This window comes from Lontra canadensis, unplaced genomic scaffold (genome assembly GCF_010015895.1).
Source record: "Lontra canadensis isolate GAN:19392208 unplaced genomic scaffold, GSC_riverotter_1.0 scaffold46, whole genome shotgun sequence".
In the NCBI taxonomy this organism is placed as follows: Eukaryota; Metazoa; Chordata; class Mammalia; order Carnivora; family Mustelidae; genus Lontra; species Lontra canadensis.
The window spans coordinates 14357404-14384719 of record NW_022631040.1 but is presented as its reverse complement, the minus strand read 5'-3'; positions in this window follow the sequence as shown (position 1 = coordinate 14384719).

The window sequence follows — 27316 nt, the reverse complement described above, 5'->3', positions numbered from 1 at the left end:
CCCTGCTGTGGAAGTAGGTGCCCCAGAGGCAGCCCTAACCTATTGCCATTGCACATTTGATCCATCTAACGCCTTTTCTGTTCCCAGGCTCAACAAATAGCTCCAGCTGTGGGGTGGATTCCCACATAGGTCTCTCCTATAGGTCATGGGGACCAGAGTGTTTAAGTCCATGGAGCAGTTATAATTCCTCTTGTAAGTGAATGAACTTGCAGCCTGATTTTATACAGTGACTCTGTTCTCTCTGTACTGGCAAGCCATGTTTCTGAGCCTGGGAGGGCCAGGGCCAGAGCCTGAATTGTGGGTGAACTCAAGTAATGATGCACCTTTCAAATATCCATGTTGACTTTGGGGATCCCGTTGGCTTTTTCCAGGGAATATCCTGACCTCACACTTGCTAAGAACCTATTCTCCCTTTTGGGATTTACATGAAGAGTAGGACAGGGACTGGATGGTCAATTTCCTTTTTACCTCTAATGATATTAACTAGTGCTAGACTCCTTGTCATTATTTAACAAAGACCAGATGAACTAAACGTCCCTATAGTACATGGCATCCCTTGGAACCAGGGAGTTCCTGAATCATGGTGACTGGTGGACTGATGAGGAGGTCTCTGGGCCTGTGGACTGAAGTGGGTCCTCTGTAGGACTTCATATGGGATCTGGGATGCTTATTGCTGTCAGGGACCCTGGGAATGCATTTTGGGTCTATGGGAGAGCCCTGAGCCTCAATTTCAGAAATACTAGTTGGAACTAATTTTGCGTCTTATGGCTTGGACTAAAACCATTTGTATACTTTATAAAATCCTTTGTATTTGTATGTAGGATTTCCTCCATTTTACTTCAGGAGAAACTGAAACCCAAAATTACCATCACCATAATCATGATCAAATTTTTGGGTAACAACTAACTGTTCTGTACTCTGGCTATTTGGAAAATTTCTCATTACAATCCCCACTCTAGTGGATGGATGGCATTATGTCAAGCAGTGGCAACAGCCTAGACATATTGACCCAATCAATGTATAGGTATTAGACTTCATAGATTTTAAGATGTAATTTTTTCCCACAGTTATCATCTCTGAAATTGGGATAAATCTTATAATCGATGTCATGTCACAGTTTAAACTGGAAACAATTTTTCTTTCATAGTATTACATAAATTATGGTGTCTTACAATTGATGATGTCTTAGATTAAATGAAATATGGGAGTAAAATGTTACACAGCATTCTTGATTGAGGGGAAGCTAGGGATTGCAATTTTTTTTTCTCATTTTTGTCTTTCGTAATTAAATATTTTTTTCTTATGGGGAGGAAGATAATTGTCTAAAAGGAAGAAACACTTCCCAAAATAAAATTAAGAGGAAGACAATCACTGCTCTGGATGAAGGGTGCTGGCTTTCTTGCTGTCACTGCCCTGGCCTGGGGAATGCCAATCCTATGTTTACCTGGGTCTCCCTCTCTGGGTGTCATCTGAAAGCTTTATACCCCTTCTCTCACTCATAAAACCTTACCTCTCCTATCTCCTAACTTCACAGAATTGGCCAATCTGAGCAATAATTCCATGAGAATACACCATAGCAGTTACTGCTAGTAAGTCCGTGCTTTCTCTTTTCCCTTCCTTCTCCTGAATGATGTGAATTTTAATAGTGGTTTAAGGGAGCACCTCTCATGGTAGCCCCTAAGAGGCATCAGTAACAAGCTGGTAGGAGTCAGGTTTTAAGTTATAGTTTCCCTAAAATCACACCATTTCTTATGGGAGCTCAATTTTCATAGTGCTTTGTGGTTCACAAAACATATATTGGCAAACATTTTATTTTTTTAAAGATTTATTCATTTATTTGAGAGAGAGAGAGAGAGAGAGAGAGCAAGAGCACACAAGCACAAGCGGGGGGAAGGGCAGAGGGAGAAGAAGAAAATCTCAAGCAGACTCCCGGCTGTGCATGGATCCTGACACAGGGCTTGATCTCACCACCCATGAGGTTCTGGCCTGAGCCAAAATCATGAGTCAAACACTTAACTGACTGAATCACACAGGCACCCTGGCAAACATTTTCTTATTAGAGGCTTACAAGACCTGGTGAAGTAGGCAGGGTAGGCTCTATCGCTGTTTTTCTGATGACAAAGCAGAAGGCTGGAGAGATGATGTGGTTTGGTCAATTGGCTGATGAGGAAATAGGACCAGAACCAGGTATTCTGATTCTGGAGCCACTGTTCCTCTTTTTAGGAAGGAGACCCCCTTCACACAGTGGTTTCCCTGGCCTGTGACTAGATGGGCTTCAAAGAAAGCTAGATTATTCAGAGCCTGGTAGGTTAGGTCAAAGACATGTGTCTTTATCCCAAGAACCCTGGGAAGTCATTGAAAAACTGTAGGTAGGAAGACAAGATGAACAGATCTTAGCTTATTTGTTAAAGAGCTATCTGGGTGCGGTGGGGAGAAGGGACTGTAGGAAGGCAGGAGTGGTAACATTCAGGAGGTGGGAGTTAAGGCAAGAAATGATTGTGCCTGTCTAGATACATGACAGTGGAGGGGAATTGAGTAGAAGGATTTCTGGGAAGATGGTGGTTTGAGCAATTATCTTACAGCCTTTCTGTCCTAGCTCCAATCCAACCACCAGCTAGAGATGTAGTGTCCCAGGAATAATGTTCAGATCTCTGGGTATGTTGGGAGCACATCAAGAGATAGAGGAAAAGCCATGGGGCAAAAAGAAGAGTTATTACAGGGAGGTTGATCCATGGAGCCCATAGAAAATCAGTGCCAGCCCCTGTGGTTCTAAGAGCACCTGCTGGTGTGCCTGCTTCCAAGGAGCTGAGGCAGAACTGCAACGAGGACTGAGCTCTTCCATCCCTGAGAGATGTGGTCATTACTGCTGAGGAGACGGATTGCAGAGATGCTTTCTCCAGAGGTTTCAGCAGGTGAGAGACAACTCGTCACCTGGGTCAGGGGCTGCTGTGCTTTCCAGTGCTACCAAGTTCATTGCCATCCTTGATAGGCAATGACCTGGGTTCAAACACAGAACAAGCCGAGAGTTCACAAAGGAAAACACAAGGAGCCCAGGGATTCACAAGAGCCTCAGAAAGCAATAGTGAGTAGAACATTCAGAGAAGTAGCTCCTTTGGAATAAAACTGCTAGAAGAGATAGATATCAATCTTAATTTAAAAATTATACAAGCATTTAAGGAGAATTGTACAACATTAAAAAAAAAGTAAGACCTCCTAGAATTGGGAAAAAAGAGAACCAAAACAAATAATAGTTAAAATTTTTGAATTTAAAAATTAAGGAAGGGATGATCACTGTTGGAAACAATATTAGTGATCTAAAAATTCAAGTGAAAGAAATCTCTTAGTACAAGATCAAAAATACAAAGAGACAGAAATCATGAGGGGAAAATGAGATTTGGAGAGTAGATATGGGAGGCTTAACACAGGAATGGTAGGAGCCTGCAGGAGGCAAACTAGGGACAGTTTGGTGATCAGTGCTAGCAGGAGTAGATAGAGAAGAAATGTCAAGGATGTCTCTCTCCTTGGCTTCTGGTTTGGATAGTTGGATGGACAGCAGTGCCACTCCCCGAAATGGGCTGTCCTGGAGGTAAAGTGCACTGTGGGCAAAGCAGGAAGGTGGGGGAATGACAGGTTCAGTTTAAAAGTATTGAACATAAAGAGTATATGGACATAGAAGTGATGTTGAGTGGCTGTCGGATATTGTGTTCTAGAGAAGAGGCATCTGGGATGGAGGCAGAATTGGAAATCACCAGCCTATCATGGCAGATGGAATAGGAGGCAGAGACAAGAGTGCCTTGAGTGAGAGGGAAAGAAACTTGTCAAGAGACAGGCGGCCCCATATTCTTTCTTTTCTCTCCCTTTCCTTCGTACTCCCCATCCTTTTTTTTTTTTAATAAATTTTTTTTAAACATATAATATATTTTTATCCCCAGTGTACTCCCCATTCTTGATGCCACACTGTGCCCGCATTCCACGTCCTTTCTTATCACGTCACAGGGGCCTTGGTGGGGGAGAGCAAGGGGAAAAGGGAAAGAAAGAAGGAGAAAACGGAAAAGGACATGAGGAAAAGTCATGGGAGGGGTGCCTGGAAATGAAGAAGCAGTGTCATATCTGCCCAAAGAGTTACCAGTTTTGACCCCTGAGTGCAGGGCTGACTGTGAGAATGTAGTCTGTCGACAGGAGTGGCTTTGCAGCAAGGCTCCATGGACATAAAGGGAAAGGTGGAATTAGCATTTATTGAGCAACTACCATGTATGGAGCTCTGGATATGGTCTTTGACATTCACTCTCATTTAATTCCCTCCAATAGCCTTATAAAGAAGGAAAGGAAAGCTCAGAGAGGTCAAGACATTTCCCCAAGATCAAAGAGTTCGTAGCAGCATTGGGTGACTCTGTGCTTTTGCCACTGTACCATGAAACATCTCTATAGGAGAGACTCTGGCATCCAGGAGATTCAGATTCTGACCCATATGACTCTACTTGTATTTCCCCGGGGATTCTATTATCTCAGGACTTGCAAAGATTTACCTTTTCTCTTCACACAGAGTTGAGTACACACCGCCAGCCTGACCTTTCAATCGGGACTGCTCTCTGATTCTTCCAGGTTACTGGCCAGCTCAGACAAAGGGAGAAAAATGAGCTATAATTCTTTCTGGGAATCAAATAGCTGCGTCCTTGTAAATACCTTAGAAAATCAATCCTCTGTGAATTAAACTCTTTCATCAGCTATCAGCCCGATTCTAAATCACTGATAAGATGGAAAACCGCCCAATTCATGGATCAAAATCTCAAGGTTTTATCAATGCAAATAAAATAAAAGCAGTAACCTTTGGGACAATACTCAGCAGTTACTCACTTTGAGAGAAGAAGAAATTCTTGCTTTCAACTGGGAAAATGCCTGATATTCTCAGGATTGACATAAGTGACATTTCTTCTAACTCCATTTATCATCCCAAAAACCACATTAACAGGGATTCTTGTAAGTAGCGCACACTCTATTAGGTACTGGGGAGGCAGGGGAGTAAGCAGGTTAGTTTAGTTAACCCAGTAAGCAGCTGGGTTTCTCAGGATCATCCAGATTTAAAGTATTCACTTATGTGGTCCTCGTCAGTGCACTGACATCTGTCAGAAATTTTATCCTGACTTTAGTTTGGAGACTCAGGTTATTACAGGCATATCTTCATAGATTTCCTTTTTTTTTTTAAGATTTTATTTATTTATTTGACACACAGAGAGAGACAGCGAGAGAGGGAATACAAGCAGGGGAAGTGGGAGAGGGAGAAGCAGACTTCCTGCTGAGCCAGGAGCCTGATGTGGGGCTCAATCCCACGACCCTGGGATCATGACCTGAGCCGAAAGCAGATGCCTAAGGACTGAGCCACCCAGGCGCCCCTCTTTATAGGTTTCCTTAAGGACTTGGCAATTATCTTAGGGTACCTGAGCATGCATAATGTGCACTGGGCAATCCAATACCAAACATTAAAGGAATGATGTTCAGCCACATGTGTTAGACACTCAAGTTAGAGAAGAAAAGACTTTGTTTACTGTCCTATGATAGGCAAACAGGTAAGGAAATAGAAGCTGGGTGAGCATCCAAGTAGACAGGAGACTGAATACAAAGCTTTAATCTCCTCTCCCCCAAGATCCCTTAAAATAATATTAAATCACAAAAAAAGTTATAATCTCTCTACAGTAAGAGAAAGATTTCAACACCTTCTGGAAGATGGAAAATAGTTGGGGAAGGGGTACCAAGTGAAAGAGAGAAAAGGAAGGACTACAACGAAGGGGGAAATGTAGGTGCCCGCAGGCTCTGGAAGGAGGACATCAGCCATAGTAGGGGGGAGTGCTATGTGGGTCTGTAAGGGGAGGAAGAAATTGCAGCTACATACAGAAAGTCAGCCTCTCCCTTACTCCCTACACTGAGTGCCTCGCATCAAGGCACATATTCCTCAACTCAGGCAAACAAGCACTTAGAAACAAAAAATGGGAATCATTGTTAAAGAAATTAAATGAGCTGAATGGCAGATCAGTCAATACAGGAGGTTCAACATCTGATTACTAGGAGTCCCACAAAAAGAAAGCAGATGAAATCGAGGAGAGAACATTGTCAAAGAAACTCAAAACTGGGGGCACCTGGGTGGCTCAGTGGGTTAAGCCTCTGCCTTCAGCTCAGGTCATCTCAGGGTCCTGGGATGGAGCCCTGCATCGGGCTCTCTGCTCAGCAGGGAGCCTGCTTGCCCCCCTCTCTCTGCCTGCCTCTCTGCCTACTTGTGATCCCTCTCTCTCTGTCAAAGAAAAAAAAAAAAAAAGAAAGAAACTCAAAACTGAGGGAGCTCCTAAAAGCTTCTGAAGAGGAAAGAAGCAAACAAAAACAGAATGTCCACAGGGAAACAAGAAACAGCCTGGGATCCCCTTCTTAACAACCTTGATGTCGGTAGTCCACTGAGACGTGTCCTCAAGATTCTGAGGGAAAAAGAATTTTAAACCTAAAGTCTTTTATCTTTTCAAACTAATGTCAAACATGAAGGTAGAATTATTTTTCAACTTGTAAAGACGGGGAAATAGTATCTCCCATACGTTTTCTCTGGAAGTTGCTTGAGAGGGCACCACACTGTAGGGCTATGCTAAGACAGGAAATGGTGCATCCAGCCCTGGAGAGTGGCCGAGTCCATTCAGCAGGCCTGGGGTGTGCTCAGGAGATTGGACTTGGGGAGGCCTCTTGAGGGGGAAGTTGCCAAATCTATTGAATGATTGTATGGTATGGTATCTTTTTAAAAATAAAGATTTATGGGCGCCTGGGTGGCTCAGTGGGTTAAAGCCTCTGCCTTTGGCTCCGGTCATGATCCCAGCATCCTGGGATCAAGCCCCACATCAGGCTCTCTGCTCAGTAGGGAGCCTGCTTCCCCACCCCCGCCCTCGCCTGCTTCTCTGCCTACTTGTGATCTCTATCTGTCAAATAAATAAATAAAATCTTTAAAAAAATAAAGATTTATTTACTAATTTAGGTGGGCACAAGTGGAGGGAGGGGCAGAGGGAGAGAATCTTCAAGCAGACTCCCCTCTAGTGCAGAGCCCAACATGGGGCTTGATCTCACAACCATGAGTCCAACACTTAACCGACTGAGCCACCCAGGTACACCTGGTATGGTATCTTTTTTAATACATCAGTGGTTTAGTTGAATCCCAGAAGTTTTGGTAAGCGGTACTTTTTTTTCTTTTTTTTTTTTTTTTACTGTTATTTAAACTATATTCTAATTTTTATTGTGATTTCTTCACTGGTTATTTAGATGGCATAGTTCTTTCTTTCTAAACATATGGAGACTTCCTATAATCTTTCTGTTATTGATGTCTGGCTTAATTGCATTATGGTTAAAGATACTCGGTTTGATTTCTGTCCTTTGAAATGTGTTGAGACTTGCTTTATGGCTCAGCATATGGTTAATTTTTGTAAGTGTTCTGAGTGTGCCTGAAAAGAATGTGTAATTTGCAGTTGCTGGGTGCAGTGTTCTAAATATGTCAATTAGGTTTGGTTTGTTAAACGTGTTGTTCAAAGTTTCTATATCCTTACTGATTTCTGCCTCCTTTTTCTTTCAATTTCTGATAGAGGTGTATTTAAATCTCCCCTTGTTTTTATAGATTTGTTTATTCTCTTAGCAGTTCAGTTAGTCCGTCCGTCCTTCCTTCCTTAACCGTTGCCCTCACATACTCTATGCCAGGCCTCATGATAGAGGAGCAGATACAAAGACACAGGGCATTCACAGTTTAATGGGAGAGAGCTTTACACAGAAGGGGCATCCTTGTCAGCATATGAGATCTGGGTTTGAGGTATCTCCAGTGTAAACCCATCAATGTAATCAGATATAATAATAGGGCAAAAATAAAATGAGTAGGAGTGGAGAGGAAGGGATGGTAATTCTACCTGAGGACATTAAGGAAAATTCCATGTGCAAAGTTTTGGTGTATAAAGGAGAATTTCCTTTTTTTCCCTCCTCCAAGTTTTTATTTAAATTCCATTTAGTTAACATACAGTGCGATATTAGTATCAGGTATAGAATTTAGTGATTCATTGCTTCCGTACAACACCCAGCGCTCACCACAAGTGCACTCCTTAACTCCCATCACCTGTTTAATCCATTCCCCCCACAACATCCCCCCTGGTAACCCTCAGTGTGTTCTCTATAGTTGAGAGTATTTCTGAGTTACTTGAAAAACTCTCTTACATGTAGAAAACCCAATTGTCTGGGGCACCTGGGTGGCTCAGTGGGTTAAAGCCTCTGCCTTCAGCTCAGGTCATGATTCCAGGGTCCTGGGATCGAGCCCCACATCGGGCTCTCTGCTCAGTGGGGAGACTGCTTCCCTCTCTCTCTCTGCCTGCCTCTCTGCCTACTTGTGATCTCTATCTGTCAAATAATAAATAAAATCTTAAAAAAAAGAAAACCTAATTGTCTGAGTGTGTTCTGTAACTGAAGTCCTAAAATACACGGATGTCTTATAGAGATCACTTAGGTTGAACAAACATTGATTGGGCTCCACATGCTTGTCAGGCACTGTGCTAGGCACAGCTGCTGCCCTGAGGAATTTGTGGTGTAGTGAGACAAACCCTATCTCCCATGAGATGATTCCATATACATATAACAGAAGGACTGGTGATAAGACATAGCTTTCATTGTATTGAATTATTCTTTTTAGAGAAATATTGGTCCCTGGACCAGAAAATTCCAGGCTTTAAAAGCCATTTACTAGGGAAGGCAAATAGCTTTGTTATGTGTAATGCTGCAAAATCCTGATACTCACATGTTGGGACTTTTTTCATTTGCATTCAGAACATTTCCATTCATCTTTCTAGGCTTCTTAGCCTTCTTAAGAGAAAAGAGAGAGAGAGAGAGAATCTCTTATTTTAAAATTAATTCCATTTAAATGTTTAAGATGGGTCTTCTTTCAAAATAGAGAATCTGAGTTACAGGAAGACAAATGTGTACCTAGCTATGGGACACACACCATATGTCTTTCCCCCAGTCAGAGGGGATGATTCAGTTGGCCCAGCTTCAAGGTCACAGTCAGACCCAGATCAAGAGTTGCAAGATCAAGGCTCCAGTCCTAGCCCTGCCTCTTGCTAGATGTATGACCACAGGCAAGTTATCTGTGTGATCCTCCCTACTGACACGTAACATATTGCCTAACAGGGAGTAGATCCTCAGTGAATGTTGAACTAAGCATCTCTAAGTTCATTTTCTATACCTGGAATATGTGACTAAGTGCTGATGTCAACAGAAATTAAATGAGAGTGCAGGATAAAACTCTGTAAATGGTAAAGGGCAATACAGATTTAAAAGGGTTGACTTGAATCCATACCTGGTCATGTCAACTCTGAGTTGGTTTCCTCATCCCTAAGAGATTTCTGATGAAAGTGAGTCTTGTTGTTGTCACTGGTTTTATGAATTTGGGTGAGGTTCACGGTATTTTTCGATGGAGTGGATATTGAAGGAAGTGTGGTGTACTCTTTAGAGCCCCGTTGAAATGAATTGAAAACAAACCGTCTCCACCAGCAATCTTAGTTAGGACTAATGAAAACCAAGGGTCATCTCTGACTCAATGATCATATTTTCTCTCTGGTCCTAACCTTTTTAAATTATTGAATGTTCTGGAGCCCTCCTCACTTATTTAAGCATTATGACCCTTTACTTATGGGCTTCAAGATATAATTATGGTCTCCTCCCCCTAATGAAATGAGAGGATTTAACTGAGTTAGCCCATCAACAGCCACTGCTGAGGTCTGACAGATCTCTTTTTGGACGACAGGCACTTGATAACAGTAGTTCCAGGGCCCTTTCCTTCCCCCACACTCACTTTCCTGTGCTGAGTGAGTGATAAGAAAGCCTTTGTGACATCCTCAGACAGAATGGAATCAGTGCCACTTATGGCTCTGCCTTCTAGAGACCCATACTGGATCTAATAGACTTAGAAAATTGGTTGTGTGGATGGAGCTGCAGGATTCAGCCTTCTGAGTGGGTGGTGTTGGGGTTTGATCTGGAGACAGGCAGGAGGGAAGGGGCTGAACCGTTTCTTCTTGAGGTTCCTCTGGGAGAGGTATGAAGGCGGCTGCTACACTGTAGAGTTGGTGGGGCTAAAAGTCCTTTTGTTAAGGGAAGGTCCTAAAGGGCCCACCAATCAGAAGTCAGTTTCCTAATAGGGCTGGAAAAAGTGGATCATTATTCTAAACTTGGGCTAGGAATGGTGGTATTGCACTGCACTGGGTGGTGGGGGCTACAGGTAGATTCTGGGGATGGACATGGCAAAAATGAGGCTTGGAGATGGAGAGCCCTGATGGGGAGGTGCTGCAAGGCAAATATTAAGCAGCTGGAGGCTGTTGGAAGGGATTGTTGAATCTACCATATGGCCTTCTCCTTCCAAAATTCACCTTCCACAGATGCCAATGTTTTTGAGAAAGAACCTGCATTCCAGCCATCAAGGATACTGATGATGTGTCCTCCTGTTGAATCAGTGTAGTGATTCTTCTTTTCTTGGGTACATTCTCTCTTCCAGACTTTATGCTAAAGACTTGATAAACATTATTGTGTTTTATAATTATTATAATCTTTTGGGGCTAATTACTATTTACAGATAAGGAAATTGAGGCTCAGCATGGTTAAATAACCTGACCACTGTCACACAGCTCATTTCCACTTGACATGAAAGAAAAAGCCCATTATTCATTTATTTATTCCACAAATTCTCCTTGAGATACTTACTGTGTGCAAGACAGAAATTACCAAAAGCTCATCACCTGGTTTCTCTCAGACTTAGCTTCGTTTCTTTCTAATTTGTTCAGCTAGCCTAAGAGCTCCTAGACAGATAGGTATTAACGTTATTTTGAAAAGCCTCCAGGGAAGAAAGTTTCTTATGTTCTCTTGGTGAGTGAAGTTTCCCAGAATTTCCAAGGATTTCTTAAGGCTAAACTAAGACCCTCTTGCTACAGTTGAAGCTGATTTCTTATGAGGAGATGGGGAGCAACTAGAGCCAAAGGGCAGTCTTTGAGAATAATCTGTCCTAGAAGGAGAGTAAATACAGTGAGATGGGGTCCCGGGATCAAAGAATATTAGTATTGACTGGAGCTAAAGACTCTAATTTCTATTTTATATGGATGAACCTAGAGAGAATGAACAATTTCCCCCAAATTACTGAGCTGTCGTGGCAGAGCTAGAACGAGTCTGAGGCTCCTTATTTCCAGAGAGGCAGAACAATTGTGATAGAAAGCTGGGGCTTTTTGAAGCAGGCCGGTCACAGTTCAAACCCTACTCTGCATTCCCTAGCTGTGGACTATGCAGATTTTGCAGTCTTGCATACTTGGTGCCTTGGTTTTCTGATCTGTAAAACGGAGCTGATGTCTACCTCATAGAGGTGTTGTGGGGATTAAATGAGATAATATATGTGAGTCCCTGAGGTGTAGTAGTCTGAGCGATAGTAGTAGGGGCTCAGTTACTCTACTTCTTTTCCCTGCCTGAACCCAGTTTTTATCTGCTGTATTTACACCGAATCTCAGTAGCTTAGGACAACAATAATCATTGATTACCAATAACAGATACTGTCAGGCAGGAACTTGGCAGCCACTTCCCTGGGTGGCTCTGAGGTCTCGTCAGTTTCCCATTAGGTGTCAGCTGGACTGCATCATCTGAAGGCTTGACCGAGGCTGGGCTATTCAACGTGGAGGTGTTTCACTTACATGGCTGGCTGGTGGCTGGCGGTCTCCATTCCAGACTACACGGGCCTTTCCACAGGGCTGTTCGGGTGTCCTTACAACATGGTATCTGAGTGAGCAATCCAAGAGACCAAAGTGGAATCTGCACTGTTATTTATCATCTAGCTTTTGAAAATCATACCCTTCTGTTGTGTTCTATTGGCCACGGAGGGCTAGCCCTGATTCTCTCAGGGAAGGAGCCACACAAGGGCACAAGTCTGAGGAGGTGAGGACCACTGGGGGCTGGCTGGCCCACTGTCTCCTGGATGAGGTACTATTTCAAGGTCCACAGTTGTGCCAAAGTGTCATGTCCCATCTTACCTTCCTGTGTCCTGAGTGTGGACTTGATACGGTTCAATAATTCCTCCTGGCTTCTCGGGGCAGACAGGGGCTGTGCCTGCCTTCGTGTCTTCTGGAGTTCTGCGAATGCTGTTTATAATTAGCCAAGCAATAATCCCCACCGCTGAGCTAACTCCAAGGCTCATCTGCTTGCTTCTCTGGAGGTTTTTAAATAGACAGGGATGTGTTAATGACACAGTACATTATCTGTCTGTTACCGTTTTGGCAGGCAGCGTGGAAGCGTGACTTTTTTAAGGAGGAGTTAATCAGTATTTAAAAAGCAGCTCCCCTGGCAGAGGCATGGAGCAGGTATCAAAAGGCTTCCTGGGAAGGCTGAGGCTGCAGAGCCCTGGGCCCTGACATGATCCCCTGTGAGCAGCTAGTGGGCATGACCAGCTGGGCTCATTACGACTGACATCTTCCCACTTCCTCTGCACTTTGAACACATTGAATCTGCTCCCCAACTCAGCATCACCCTCAGGGAGGAGGCCCGTGAAGTGTGATTGCTGCTTTCTTGTTGATCGCTCTCAAATCTATCTGCCCTGCCCCCTACCAAAAAACCCATTTCCTGAGCTCCAAGAACAACTGCTGCTCATTTTCATTGGATGTTCCACAAGCATGTGGAAAACTGAACTCATAACTTCCTTCCCACACAGACTCATGAGCCCTCCTGTTTTCTACCTCAGTACAAGGCACCGCCATTCTCCCTGTCACCCGAGCCAGACACCCGAATGCTATGGTGCAATAATCAAGATTCGGCCCCGGGGCCAACACTTAGATCTGCCGTTTACAAGCTCGGTGGCCATGGGCAACCAAGTCCACTTGATATGTCCTAGTTCCTTCTTGAAACCTGGAGATCATAATAGAAACAATCCAGGAGGACTGTCGGGGGAAGTAAATAAGATAATTCCTGCCTGGCATACAGCAAGAACTCAATAAGTGCTCTAAGAATTCTTAAGCTCTTCACATTCCCTTTCCTAAATATTTCCCGAAATCATCAACATCTTTCCATTCGCTGCCCCCCAGCCTGGGTCACCATCATTGCTCAGCTGAACGAGGGCTTCCTGATGTGATCTCTGCTGCCAGAGAGATATTTCAAAAGTACAAATGTGAGTGACATCATGTCCCTGGTTAAGCAGGACCCCTTTATTCTTAGGATCTGGGGCAGATTCCTTCCATGGGTGGAAGGTTATGCAGGTTTGCTCTGCCTGCTTCTCCAGCCACATCTCCCCTGCCTCTTGCTGAAATGCTTTCAGTCCGTCTGATGGACCCCACCTCCCTTACCAGGAGGCCTCGCGCAGGGTTTTCCTCTTCAAAGAAAAAATTCCCCGTCGAGCCCCTTCTCCGCATTCACCGTGGATCTTATTGTTGAAAAAGAAAGGGAGAGGCAGGTAGAGGTGAATCAGATCAGGGTGTTTTATCTCTTCCTCTCAAAGTACTCCTAGGCCTTCAATAGACCCAAGGATGTAGGCGATGTTGGCCTCCCAGGTGGCAGCTGTTTGAAGAGCTATGGATGGAAACTTTCCAGTGTCCCCAGGTGTGTCCCGTGACACCTCCAGTTGCCCCCTGTTGCCTGGCCTCGGTCTCTTTCATCCTTTAATCCAGAGATCCATCACTCTGCTGGGAAACTGTTTGCAGATCTGGCCTGGGCCAGCCTCCCTTTGCCTCCTCCCTCGATGACACGGGCGAATCTTCCCTCCCCTTCTCCCTCCATGGATTAGACTTTGTTGAAAGTACATGCCACTGGGCAGAGACCGAGCTCCCCTCTGCACCCTTGGTGCCTGTGGAGTGCTGGGTGCTTAACCAGGACGTGTTGGATTAACGTATGAGTGGTGGCTACGGTTTTCAGGTATCTGCATGCTCAGAGTATCTGAACGGCCTCCAAAGCTTCCTCTTTGCTCACAGTTCACTCTTATTTCCAGAAGCGGGTGCATAAGTCAGATCCTTAGCTTGAATATGTTTGGCGCTTCTTTGGGAAAAAACAAAAACAAAAACAAAAACAAGGAACAGAATTCCTGTTTTCATCCGACAAATATTTATCGAGCATTTCATATGTACGAGATGCCGGAGGTGCAGAGGTGAATATGACATGGTCCCAGGTTTCCAATTATCATGGAGTTTCCAGTCTGGAGTTAAATAAGGTGTTGAAAAAACATTGTTGGGTGGGTGAATAAATAAGGAATATGAGTATTTAATTAAAAAAAGCAAAGCTTTTAGGGGCACCTGGGTGGCTCAGTTGATTGAGCATCTGCGTTCCACTCAGGTCATGATCCCAGGGTCCTGGGATCAAGGCCCCATCACATGGGGCTCCCTGCTTAGCGGGGAGTCTCCTTCTCCCTCTTCTTCTGCCCCTCCCACCCGCTCGTTCTCTCTCGCCCTCTCAAATAAAAAAATAAAATCTTAAAAAAAAAAAGCCATTAAACTTTATAATTGCTTGGAACACTGGCATGTGTGGCTACAATGCAGTGAGAAACCTATCTGTAAATTCATTTTATTTATTAATTCAAACTATAGTTATTGAGCATCTATTATATATTTTTTAAAAGATCTTATTAATGGAGAGAGAATGAGCAAAAGAGTGAGATAGAGAGAGGAGGAGCAGAGGGACTGAGCGCTGGGCCCCGTGTGTGGCTCCATCTTGGACGCTGAGATCATGACCTAAGTCGAGACCAAGAATCAGACACTCAAGCTACTGGGGATATAGCTCAGTGGTAGAGCATTTGACTGCAGACACTCAAGCTACTGAGCCACCCCGGCGCCCCTCTATTATATTTTCAGCACTTGAATACATGCTCATTTCTGGATGGGAGCCATTAGCCCCACCCAAAATATTAAGGGCCTTTCAAGACCAAATGGGATGTCAACACAGAAGAGCTATTTGCAATGCAGATGAGCCGCCAGCCTCTGTAATGAACTGGCTGATGACACAAACCCCCGAGAGCTTCTGGTGAGATCAGGTTTAGCAGTTTTAATGAATTACAAAGGCAGTGAAAACTGCTTCTAATTTGTGTATCATCCATGTCTGAGGTCAAGGCATCATCTGTACTTGGGCAGGACTGCCAGACTGCTGGCCTTGTTCGTAAACCAACATACCGACCTGCAGATCAGTGATTGTTAACCTTCGTGGGGACACGTTCCCTTTGGAGAATCTGCTGGAAGCGATGAATTCTCTCCCCAAGAAGAGGTAGGCCCAGTGTGCTCGGCATTCAGGTCGAGGGAATGCATCCGCGGGAGCCCAGAGTCAGGGTCGAGGTCTCTGGAGTGGAGTCACATGTCTGGTCCCAAAAGTGGTTCCCCGAGGCTTGTTTTCATTCCTTTGGAGCTGGAACTTGGGTGCGTATGGGGGACTTCAGAAATGGAAGGAATGCTTGGGGCGTGTTGGGGCATCTGTTAGCTGCGGTTCCTGGAACATATTAGGAGCACCTCAGGACAGGGCTGCAGCACGGGACGCAGGCATTGAGAAGGAAAACTTTCTCCCTGTGTTCACTACACTGCAAGTGGGCCTTCTCTGCGGGAGTGCCCAGACCCAGCGCTAAACCCAGAGAGGCCTTTTCATGGGCTTTCAGGTGGATCCTGGTTGTTTGGTTTTGGCTGGCAATGAGTGGCCCCTGGGTAGGGGGTGGGCTGGGGGAGACCAACAGCCATGGCCTTGCCGTGTGTTCTCTCTGCGGTCTCTCTCCTATTACCGTCTTGCTCCTTGCTCCAGGGAGAGGCAGGAGAACAGCATCCTCCGATCATTGTCGACAGGGATCTTTGTGTCTCTGTGAGTCGGGATGCTTCTCTCCCACGAAACTGGGCACAGTTTCCTTGAGCGGCTGAGCTAGAAGCTCACAGGGAGGAGGGTTCTCTGTTCACCTGAGTCCATGTCACCACAGCTTCCTTCTCAGTGGCATCCGGGGGCTTGGGGACACATTTCTCTGAAGTCCCGGTGGACAAGGAGTGCCTTAGGACGGTGCAGTTCCGTGGCAGCCCAGCTGGTCAGTTGCAGTCCAGGGCAACCCCCACCCCCCAAGCCGGGGCTGGCCCACCCCTCTTCCCGGACAGGCCCGGCAGGTGTGCCAGAGGTGCACAGACGTGGCAGGGTTCATTAGAAACCCTGATTGCTCCGTCCCTCTTTGGTCCTGAGCCCTCCCCATGCCCTTCTGTTTCTGAAATCCGTAGGAGTTTTCAGGCCTGACACCAAATGCCTGGCAGCTTCGGTGACACTTCCGTCCTGGCGGGAGGACCTCAGCCAGGGCTGGTGAAGAGCTTCGAGCACTGGAGCTGCCGGGGTCATGGCCTGGGAGTGCGCCCACCCGACCCATGCCACCCGAGGCTTCTAGCCCACGGTTCACTCTTTTTTTTTTTTCCTTCTTTTTTGACAAAAACCCAGCTTTTCCACGACCAGTGTTGCATGAAACTGGCTGTTTGAAATATATTAGCAGCTGCTGTTATATCCAGCTGGCAGGGTGCCAGGGAAGGAAATTAAACTTTGCATCTCCCCAGCCCTCCCTCCCCACTTCCTACTAACCCATCGATTCTGTTCAGAGTGTGCCTGGGAGTGCCAGCTCTCGCCATGTGCCAAGACCATGGCCCTTGGATTTCTCAGTGAGTTCATACATTCATTTAGCCCCTGCCAAGCCCCTGACAGGCTCTGAGGATTCTAATGTTATTCCAGAGAAGGGTCCTCGTCTGCCCAGTGTCTGACCCTGAGGTGGGTATAGCCTATGCGGAGATGGGGAGCTGGTAGCCAACATCCTAATTTGGCTTTTCAATGATGGAGAGGAAACAATTTACAAAAATCAGAAAAGCCATACATGTCAACAGTTTAAGAAACCAGCATGTGAATAATAAATACGGTTCTCTTTATCTTATGACAATAAACTGTAATCTCTCATTGGGAGAGAGTACAACGAATGGACAGAGATTCTTCTTGTGAAGACACTTACTGCCACTGTGCCCCAGGAGCTCTGCCCCTCTCCCCCAGCCATTCTACCCAGACTGCCTCTTGGCTCATGTCTAGGGCCAAGTTGGGGCCACAGAAATGTGGAATGTGGAAGGCCTCTCCTGGCCGCTGGGGAACTCACAACCCACTAGGAGAGATAGCAGACCAGTCCTCATCCCCGTAATGCAGGCTGTGATGACAGCTGCGGACCAGAAAAGACCTCTACAGTGTACGGGCCCACAGTTCATACCTTCGTTCAGCGAACACTGAGCTCTTACCATGCTCCAGAATGCTTCCTACGCTTGAGAGTCGAAGCCTAAAAAGTATTTCTATATTGGAGGAATTCACAATGAGTAGACAGGGAAAAATACGACTTTTTAAAAAAAAAAAATTTATTTATTTATTTTAATAAACATATAATGTATTTTTATCTCCAGGGGTACAGGTCTGTGAATCGCCAGGTTTACACACTTCACAGCACTCACCATAGCACATACCCTCCCCAATGTCCATAACCCCACCCCCCTCTCCCAACCCTCCTCCCGCCAGCAACCCTCAGTTTGTTTTGTGTGATTAAGAGTCACTTATGGTCTGTCTCCCTCCCAATCCTATCTTTTTCATTTATTCTTCTCCTACCCCCTTAACCCCCCCCATGTTGCATCTCCACTTCCTCATATCAGGGAGATCATATGATAGTTGTCTTTCTCCGATTGACTTATTTCGCTAAGCATGATACCCTCTAGTTCCATCCACGTCGTCGCAAGATTTCATTTCTTTTGATGGCTGCATAGTATTCCATTGTGTATATATACCACATCTTCTTTATCCATTCATCTGTTGATGGACATCTAGGTTCTTTCCATAGTTTGGCTATTGTAGACATTGCTGCTATAAACATTCGTGTGCACGTGCCCCTTCGGATCACTACATTTGTATCTTTAGGGTAAATACCCAGTAGTGCAATTGCTGGGTCATAGGGTAGTTCTATTTTCAACATTTTGAGGAGCCTCCATGCTGTTTTCCAGAGTGGTTGCACCAGCTTGCATTCCCACCAACAGTGTAGGAGGGTTCCCCTTTCTCCACATCCTCGCCAGCATCTGTCATTTCCTGACTTGTTAATTTTAGCCATTCTGACTGGTGTGAGGTGATATCTCATTGTGGTTTTGATTTGTATTTCCCTGATGCTGAGTGATGTGGAGCACTTCTTCATGTGTCTGTTGGCCATCTGGGTGTCTTCTTTGCAGAAATGTCTGTTCATGTCTTCTGCCCATTTCTTGATTGGATTATTTGTTCTTTGGGTGTTGAGTTTGCTAAGTTCTTTATAGATTTTGGACACTAGCCCTTTATCTGATAGGTCATTTGCAAATATCTTCTCCCATTCTGTCAGTTGTCTTTCAGTTTTGTTAACTGTTTCCTTTGCTGTGCAAAAGCTTTTGATCTTGATGAAATCCCAATAGCTCATTTTTGCCCTTGCTTCCCTTGCCTTTGGCGATGTTCCTAGGAACAAGTTGCTGTGGCTGAGGTCGAAGAGGTTGCTGCCTGTGTTCTCCTCAAGGACTTTGATGGATTCCTTTCTCACATTGAGGTCCTTCATCCATTTTGAGTCTATTTTTGTGTGTGGTGTAAGGAAATGGGCCAATTTCATTTTTTTGCATGTGGCTATCCAATTTTCCCAACATCATTTATTGAAGAGGCTGTCTTTTTTCTATTGGACATTCTTTCCTGCTTTGTCGAAGATTAGTTGACCATAGAGTTGAGGGTCTATTTCTGGGCTCTCTATTCTGTTCCATTGAGCTATGTGTCTGTTTTTGTGCCAATACCATGCTGTCTTGAAGATGACAGCTTTGTAATAGAGCTTGAAGTCTGGAATTGTGATGCCACCAACTTTGGCTTTCTTTTTCAATATTCCTTTGGCTATTTGAGGTCTTTTCTAGTTCCATATAAATTTTAGGATTATTTGTTCCATTTCTTTGAGAAAAAAAAAAGGATGGTATTTTGATAGGAATTGCATTAAATATGTAGATTGCTTTAGGTAGCATAGACATTTTCACAATATTTGTTCTTCCAATCCAGGAGCATGGAACATTTTTCCATTTCTTTGTGTCTTCCTCAATTTCTTTCATGAGTACTTTATAGTTTTCTGAGTATAGATTCTTAGCCTCTTTGGTTAGGTTTATTCCTAGGTATCTTATAATTTTGGGTGCAATTGTAAATGGGATTGACTCCTTAATTTCTATTTCTTCTGTCTTGTTGTTGGTATAGAGAAATGCAACTGATTTCTGTGCATTGATTTTATATCCTGACACTTTACTGAATTCCTGTACAAGTTCTAGCAGTTTTGGAGTGGAGTCTTTTGGGTTTTCCACATATAGTATCATATCATCTGTGAAGAGTGATAGTTTGACTTCTTCTTTGCCGATTTGGATGCCTCTAATTTCCTTTTGTTGTCTGATTGCTGAGGCTAGGACTTCTAGTACTATGTTGAATAGCAGGGGTGATAATGGACATCCCTGCCGTGTTCCTGACCTTAGCGGAAAAGCTTTCAGTTTTTCTCCATTGAGAATGATAAAAAATACGACTTTTATAGAGAGAGGACAGATTCAAGTCTTGGCTCTGGCAAGACACTTTACCACACTGAGCCTCTGTTTCCTCTTCAACAGAATGGAGGAGGCTGAGGACCGCCTCAAAGGGATGGGGAGGCTGATGGAAATGAGATAAGGCATGTGAAGAGGTTTTTCAGGAAACAGTAAAGCATTAAATGGGAGCACTCTTGAGACACTGGGTGGGTTGGAATGGGTACACTTGGGGTCCCTTGGCGGTCCTCTTTCCACAAGACCTGACTGCTCCCCGTGCTGGTGCTCCTCGGGATTCTGCCCTCTGAGCACTCCCCACCTCTGCTTCTCTGCTTCCAGGACTGGCCTTTGCTGGGGATGAGTCCTCCTATCTGTAGAGCTCACCCACCTCTCCTCCCTGCCAGGCTTCTGGAACCCTGGGGGATGGGGAGGGTTGCTACCAAGATGTGGTGTGATATCTGCTGAAAGCTTTGCCCCTTATTTATTTTTGATTTTTAAGTTTTATTCTGGAATATCTCAAACACATACAAAAGTAAAGAAAATAGTGTAATGAACCCTAAGTACTCAGTCCTCAAGGCCAATACTTATCAATACATATCCAGTCTCGTTTCGTTCATAATGCCACCTACACCTCTGGTCCCTTGGATTATTTTAAAGGAAAGCACTTAAAACACCCACCCCCCCCCCCCCCCCCCCCCCACAGATCACAATACCACTATCACACCTAAAAAATTAAAGATTGTTCCTTAATATCATCAAATATTTAGTTGGAGTTCACTTTTCCCCGATGGTCCCTCAAATGTTTTCATGGGGTAGATGTCTTCAGATCAGTATCTGAACAAGATTCACACCACATGCTGCCGTTTTGGTGCAGGTGTGTGCTCCCCTAGAAGGGAGGGCGAAATGATTTATGCAGGAAAGGGAGAGAGTGATTTCAGGACCAACATGCTCCAGTAGCACGCAAGGTCCAGGGCACATGTGGAGGAGTTGGCTTTGGAGAGGTATGGAGATCCAAGGATGTGTGGTCTCAGAAGTTGGCAGTAGGAAGGTGAGGTGATGCTTATCTGGTCGCTTCTATTTTCTCAATCAAATACGGAAATAGGCAAATTGCTTTGGGCTGGGGATAATCTGAGCACCGCTCTGGACAATCTTCTTCATTTGATGCGTAAGGAAAGCAAGACCCAGAGAAGAGATTTGCCTGTTTCCCTGGACAGTTCATAACCGGCTTAAGCTCAGAACCTAGATCACTGGGTTCTGAGCCCTGTGTTCTTTTTACTCCCTGTCAATCAGCAGGAGATGTCTCTGGTTTTCCCTATGGAGGTGGTTGGCTAGACTCTGGTGAGCTACCAGGGAGCTGTGTCCCTGGGGATTATTACTGGAATTTCCACAGTGGCTTTGGTGTGTCTGGATATTGGGGGGCATGATTAATTGATTTGTTTAATTTAAAGATTTTATTTATTTGTTAGAGAGAGAGAGGGAGAGAGAGCAAGCACAAGCTGGGGCGGGGAGGAAGGGGAAAAGGACAAAAGAAGAAAAGCCTGATGGGGGGACCTGATCCCAGGGTCCAGGATCATGACCTGAGCTGAAGGCAGATGCTTAACTGACTGAGCCCCCCAGGTGCCCCTAGGTTGCATGATTTAAATCGAAGTGTTTGGTCAAGGAGGAGACTCAAAATTACAGAATTTCAGACTTAAGGAGGCACCTCTAGGTTCTCCCAAGATCCATGTTCATTGCTAAGATATCCCTCAGAGCCGCTTATAATCCTCCAGTAAGTCATTGCTCAACCGCTTTTTTTTTCTTTTTCTCTTTCTTTCTTTCTTTTTTTTTTTTTTTGAGAAAAAGAGAAAGTGAACATGAGAGGGAGGAGGGACAGAGGCAGAGGGAGAGAGAGAGAGAGACTTAAGCAGGCTCCATGCTAGGCGTGGATCCTGACATGGGGCTCAATCTCACAACCTTGAGATCATGAACTGCGCCGAAAGAGAGAGTCAGATGCTTAACTGCCTGAGCCGCCCAGGCCCCCCTCAGCTACTGTACGATCACGTGTAGTGACTGGGTGCTCCCCACCTCTCAAGCAGTGTCCCCTACTGTGGGACATCCCTAATGGCAAGAAAACAGGCTAATGTGGGGTTGAAATCTGCGTCTGTATAATTTCTACCCACTGAGTCTAATTCTGCCTCCGGAGCTGTACAGTGAGACTCATCTCCCTTCTTCTCGACAGACTTTCAGTTACTGGGAGCTCCCTCCCAGGGCCCCCTGCTGAGAAGTGACACTGCTTCTGAACGTCAGGAAGCAGAGCTGTCCCCAGAACAGCCTCACCCCAAAGCTTGGAGGACCAGATTCTCTGGATAGCTCAATTTTTGTTGCTTATTCTAGTGGACGCCAGGACGTCAACTCTGCTGCTGCTCCCACGTTCTGCTTCTTAAAAATGCATTTTCTTTTCACTTCAGTGTCCTGGGACCCCAGTCACAGCTCTCTAGTACACCCCACTTGTCTTGCCTGTACCCCCACGCGGACCCCGGGCACACTGTGGGCAGGACCTGCTTGCTCTTCCTTCCCCTGTTAGAGTCCCACAGGGAGGTCCAGGGCCCCGAGCCTCGGTCGGGAGGCTCCTGCACTGACTCACTGGCAGATTACCAGTAGGAAGTCTCTGGCGGGGGAGGTGGGCACGCTCCTGGGTGTGGCGATGTCAGGAATCCCTACACTTACCCCTCACTATGCCAGTTCTTCCCACACAGGAAGGTTCGCCCCTGGACCTTCCTCCTCTGTGAAGTCTTCCCACTGCGCTAACCTCCTCTTTCTTGGGAATCTGCATCGTAACAGCAGTGATGTACAGGTTGGCGCCATCTTTACCCATGGGAAGGAGTATTTGATGGGTGTTGTTTGGAGTTGCAGCAGTGGGGACCACAGGAAGCAGACCTTCTTTTAGTCACCTGTTGTTTGTAAATGTTCGGAGCACAACTCACTTCCTAATCTCCTGCGCGGGGACGGTCGCCTCGGGCCCCCCGCCCCCGCCCCGCTTTGGTAAGCCACTGCTTGATGGTGACTCGCGGCTTGCTGTATGGTTTCTCTGATTGTTGCCTGAACCTTAGTTTTCTCCCCCAGCCCAGGCATAAACCGCTGATGGCTGGGGTGAGTCTCACTAATCTTTAGCCTTTGGCCCTTCTGAACCTGGGTACGTACTTGTGGCTTAAGAAGTAACTGCCTGGGGGCGCCTGGGTGGTGGCTTAGTGGGTTGGGTCTCGGCTTTCCACTCAGGTCAGGATCTCAAGGTCCTGGGATCGAGCCCCACCTCTGGCTCTCTGCTCAGCAGGGAGCCTGCTCCCCACCCCCCCACCTCCACCCCCGCCCCTCTGCCTGCCTCTCTGCCTACTTGTGATCTCTGTCAAATAAATAAATAAAATCTTAAAAAAAAAAAGGAAGTAACTGCCTGATTTCTTGAGTGAATAACAGGGGAGGTTCCCCATTCCCAGCACCCACAGCGGTGCACTGTGGTTCTCATCTCCCTTGGAATCATCCCTTCTGAGCAGTCTCAAGGAGGAGAGAGACTGGAGTGAGCGGGTGTTCGTGTGTGTATGAAGGAAGAGGGAAGCACAAGGGGAGAACCCTTCACGCCCCCCACCCTGGCTGTGGGAGAAGGCGGAACTGGGGTGCTCTCTGGCCCCACTGGTCTTCATTCACCCAGAATCCTCTGCTCTAATTGGGCAGGAGTCCTGCTTCTGCTCGTCTTCTCTCATCCATCCCCCCCCTCACTGCCACCTTCCTTTTGTAATGACTCTGATGAGTTTCAAAGCCTAGAGCATCCCTTTCCTGGCCTCAGCAGTCCATATGATTGCATTTGATTTGGCTCTGGCTGAGCCCTTGACCTATTGTAATTATTTTCCCAAAGTGCCTGCAGTCCCTGGTGCACACAGCTAATTATCTGCAGAACATGCGCCGAGTGATCTCTCAGCTTCTGAGGGGTCTGGGGCTCTGCAGCCCTCGCTTGTTGGTTGAGTACGGGGCGCTTTGGCTGGACAGCTTTGAACTTCCCATTCAGGGTTTTGGCATGTGGGAGGTTCAGTAAGGGCCCCGTTCCTTCCGGGGCTGGCTGGCAATGAGTAACAACCCGTAATCAAGAGGACGCTTTGCCTGGATGTTCATTCCCACCGCATGGTGGCCGGCCCGCTTTCTGGGAATGAGGCCACCATGGGAAATCATTTCATTCAATTACTTAGTTCATCCCTTCATCTATTCAACATCTTTTGAGACCCTACGACATGCTAGACATTATGCCAGGTGCTCTGTATCTGGTGAATGAATAAGACATGGCCTTTGCTTTCAAGAAACGTGGTCTAGTCAAGGAGATGACAAGCACATAGGAGAGTCTTATACGCGCCGAGGGAGGTGCAGATCGAATGCCACAGGAGTTCACATGACAGAGGGGAAAAGCACTTTTAAATGAGGGGACAGGGAGGTTGTCTGGGAAAGGATATGTTTAAGCCGGACTTAGAAGGCAGGTTTAATTTGGCTCTTGGGAGGCAGAGACTAGAAGCCCATTGTGTGGGTGAGTCTGTAGGACTTTCTCCTGAAGGCCCATCAGGGGCCAAGCTTCCTCGGGGCCAGCAGCAAAGTCTCTAAAGAAACCTTGCTGGCCCCCCATCCTCACTCCCTCCCAACCAGAGCAGTGATCCTCTGCAGAATGACGTTCAAGATCATGTTCATGAAATGTCGTAGGCTTATGGCTCCACAGTCTTCTTTCTGGCCCATCTCACGGAAGTTGAGGAACTTCCCCACTTCCAACTTCTGCAACCTCCTTGCTCCCCACTGTGCCCTCTCCAGGGTCCGGATGAATCACTCTAAGTGTCAGAGATGCTGCCACCACAGACTAAAGACCTGAGAAACATACCTGTTCCCAGACCTGCCACTCCTGGATAACTTCCTCACCTTTGTTCCTTGGCTTAGGCTGATCATCCCTCCTTCTCCCTCCTCCCAGGGCTGACTCCTTACGTCCTTCTAGACTCAGCTCCAGTACTGCCTCTCCCTCGGGACCCCTTCCCCTCCACCCGGATGTATTATGTGTCTCTCTTGGCATTCCCATCAATGCCACTATTGCTCAGAACGTCTGTATTTGAATCTGGTACACTTGGTTCTCTGTGGTCAGGAACTCTGTGTTTCCATCACCAGTGCATACATAGTAAGTGCTTAATTGGTGTTTGTTGGATCAAGAAATGCAGACATGGTGCTCTGTAAAGCAGATGCCTCTGCAACGAATGGGGATTGAAGAAAAGGACTTTGCCCATTTTTCCTAAAGCTGTCATGATATTGAAATTATGTCTCTGTTGTGGCCATATTCTGGCAAGCCAGGAAGCCCAGGAACTGGACTCAGAAGTGGGAAAAGCTTATGGGATGCGATGGGAGGTGGTGTCCTACATGACCTGTGGACCTGGCTGCTGGGAGGCCTTCTGGGTGAGACTCTTACCCAGATGCATGGCCTTGATAGTCTTCAGGAGATCGGTGGTTCTCCAAGTGGAGTCCCCAGACTCCATTAGTATCACCGGGCAACTGCTTGGAAATGCAGATTCTCAGCCCTACCCCAGAGCTACTGGGTCAGAAACACTGGAGCCGGGGATCAGCCGTCCGTGTTTTAACAAGTCGTCTGGGTGACTGAGATGTGCTGAAGTCTGAAAACCTCTGGCCCAGCTCAGTGCACCTTAAACTGTACTCGGTATAAGAATCACTTGGGGAGGGGGGCACCTGGGTGGCTCAGTGGCTTAGGCTTCTGCCTTTGGCTCAGGTCATGATCTCAGGGTCCTGGGATCGAGTCCAGCATCGGGCTCTCTGCTCGGCAGGGAGCCTGATTCCTCCTCTCTCTCTCTGCCTGCCTCTCTGCCTACTTGTGATCTCTGTCAAATAAATAAAATCTTAAAAAAAAAAAAAAAAAGAATCACTTGGGGAACTTACCTTGGATGAAGATCCCTGGACCCCATCACAGAAGCTGTGATGCAAGAAGTCAGAGAAGCCCGGGTGTGTGCACCCTGGGAGATTGGGGACCCCGCTCTGGATCATGTGTCCGGTTCATCCCTGGGGCAGGAGCTGATCACTGAGGTCCCTGCTGTAGCGGCTGGCCTCCAGTGCTGGTTGGCCGGGAGCTGTTGGTGTAATGAGAGGCAGAAGGTGGGCCTGGGGGGTGGGTGCTCTGCCAGCCTTCCAGTTGGCTGGGAGAGGCCCTCCGCAGGAAACCGTGATGACCCGGAAACGAAAGGGGCCCCCGCCTAAGTGGGACAGTCTTTCCCCCAAAATAGCCTAGAGTGGTACTAGGGGGAGAGCCTGGCACTTCTGCCCCTTTAAACACGTTTGTAATTTGCATTTAAAAATAGAAAGAAGCTCATGAATAATTTGTGGTCATGAGCAAGCCCCTTCAAAATATGGTCATGAATAAAATATCCTGCTTTGCCTCCTCTAATGGCACCGGTCTTTGATGTTTTATTGATGGCTTGCCTGCCCTGAGTGCTGCCAGGCTCTGGGATTAACTCATGCACTTGGGCCCACGACCCTCCCAGGCTGGGGGGTCTGCCCTTGCTTGCTGGCTGGCTTGCTTACACATAAATATACCACCTTGTTTTAGGCGGTTGGAAAGGGCTGCCTCAGATCCCTTTGGAACAAGAAGCATAATTACGGGACTGTGGCAACCCCTGCCCTGGCCACAGAGAGGCTAAGACCTAAATCACCAGAAGCCATTGTTTGTAGCAAGGTGAGCGTTTAGAGCAGGTGCAAGTGTGTCTCATTTTATTGCTTCCTAGGAAGCCAGGCATGGAAAGCAGACATTAAGGAGCTATAAATAATTATCCCCCGGAGCCTGCACGAAGAGGTACCCTGGAGGCATGTGCCTCGTGTGCCAGGGGCTTTGCCTTCCCAGGGGAGGGGTGTATGTGTGTGTGAAACAAAGGTGGAAGCCCCAGAGAAGGAGCTGGAGGTGGGGCTTGGCTTAGCATCCTACGTAGGAATTCTGGGTGGACTATCTTCCGACAAGTCCAAAGGACTGCCTGAGTGTGTTGCTGTCTACACAGGCACAGGAAAAAGTGGGGGAGGGTGGAAGATGGCAACTTCATGGCTTTTAAAGTAAAAAGAAACAAACCAACCTTATAAGGAGAAGAAATTGCATGGATGAAGAGGATGCTGGTTGTGAAGTTCCAGGCACTGGATGTCCTGACTTAGGGGAGCCCCCAGCTTCCCTCCCCGAGGTTGACCTAGATGGGCTGGGAATTCACCCTGGGACCACAGGGAGCTGAGGTGCTTTCGGTCTGTCCTGGGATAGAGTGATTGTTGGAGGTGGGACAGTTTTGGGGTGGGAATGTGGAGACCCTACCAATGTCTTTGACTTAGGTCTTGGGCCATGTCCCCAGTTTGCTGAGAGAGATCACCGGAACAGTGGAGGGAGTTGTAATGGGTGGGGACAGAGCCCTTCAGAATCTCAGCCCTGTCAGAGTGGACAGCTGCAGTCATCCAACTACAGATCCGGGTCTGGTGGTGATGAGAAGAGCCAAGGGACACTGGGGACATGGCAGAAGCAGTTGAAGGCATTCAGGCCGGAGAGTGGGAGCACCTCGATGGCTGGAGACCACAGTGGTCAACATAGAGATGGCATGAGCTCTCCGTGGAGAGCTCCATTAGATCCAGCTGCTCCCCTCTTCCCCTTCTGCATTCTGTGACTGACCATGGAGTCCTGGGTTAGAGTTTCCAGGCTAGTCTCCCATGGAGGGTAGGACACT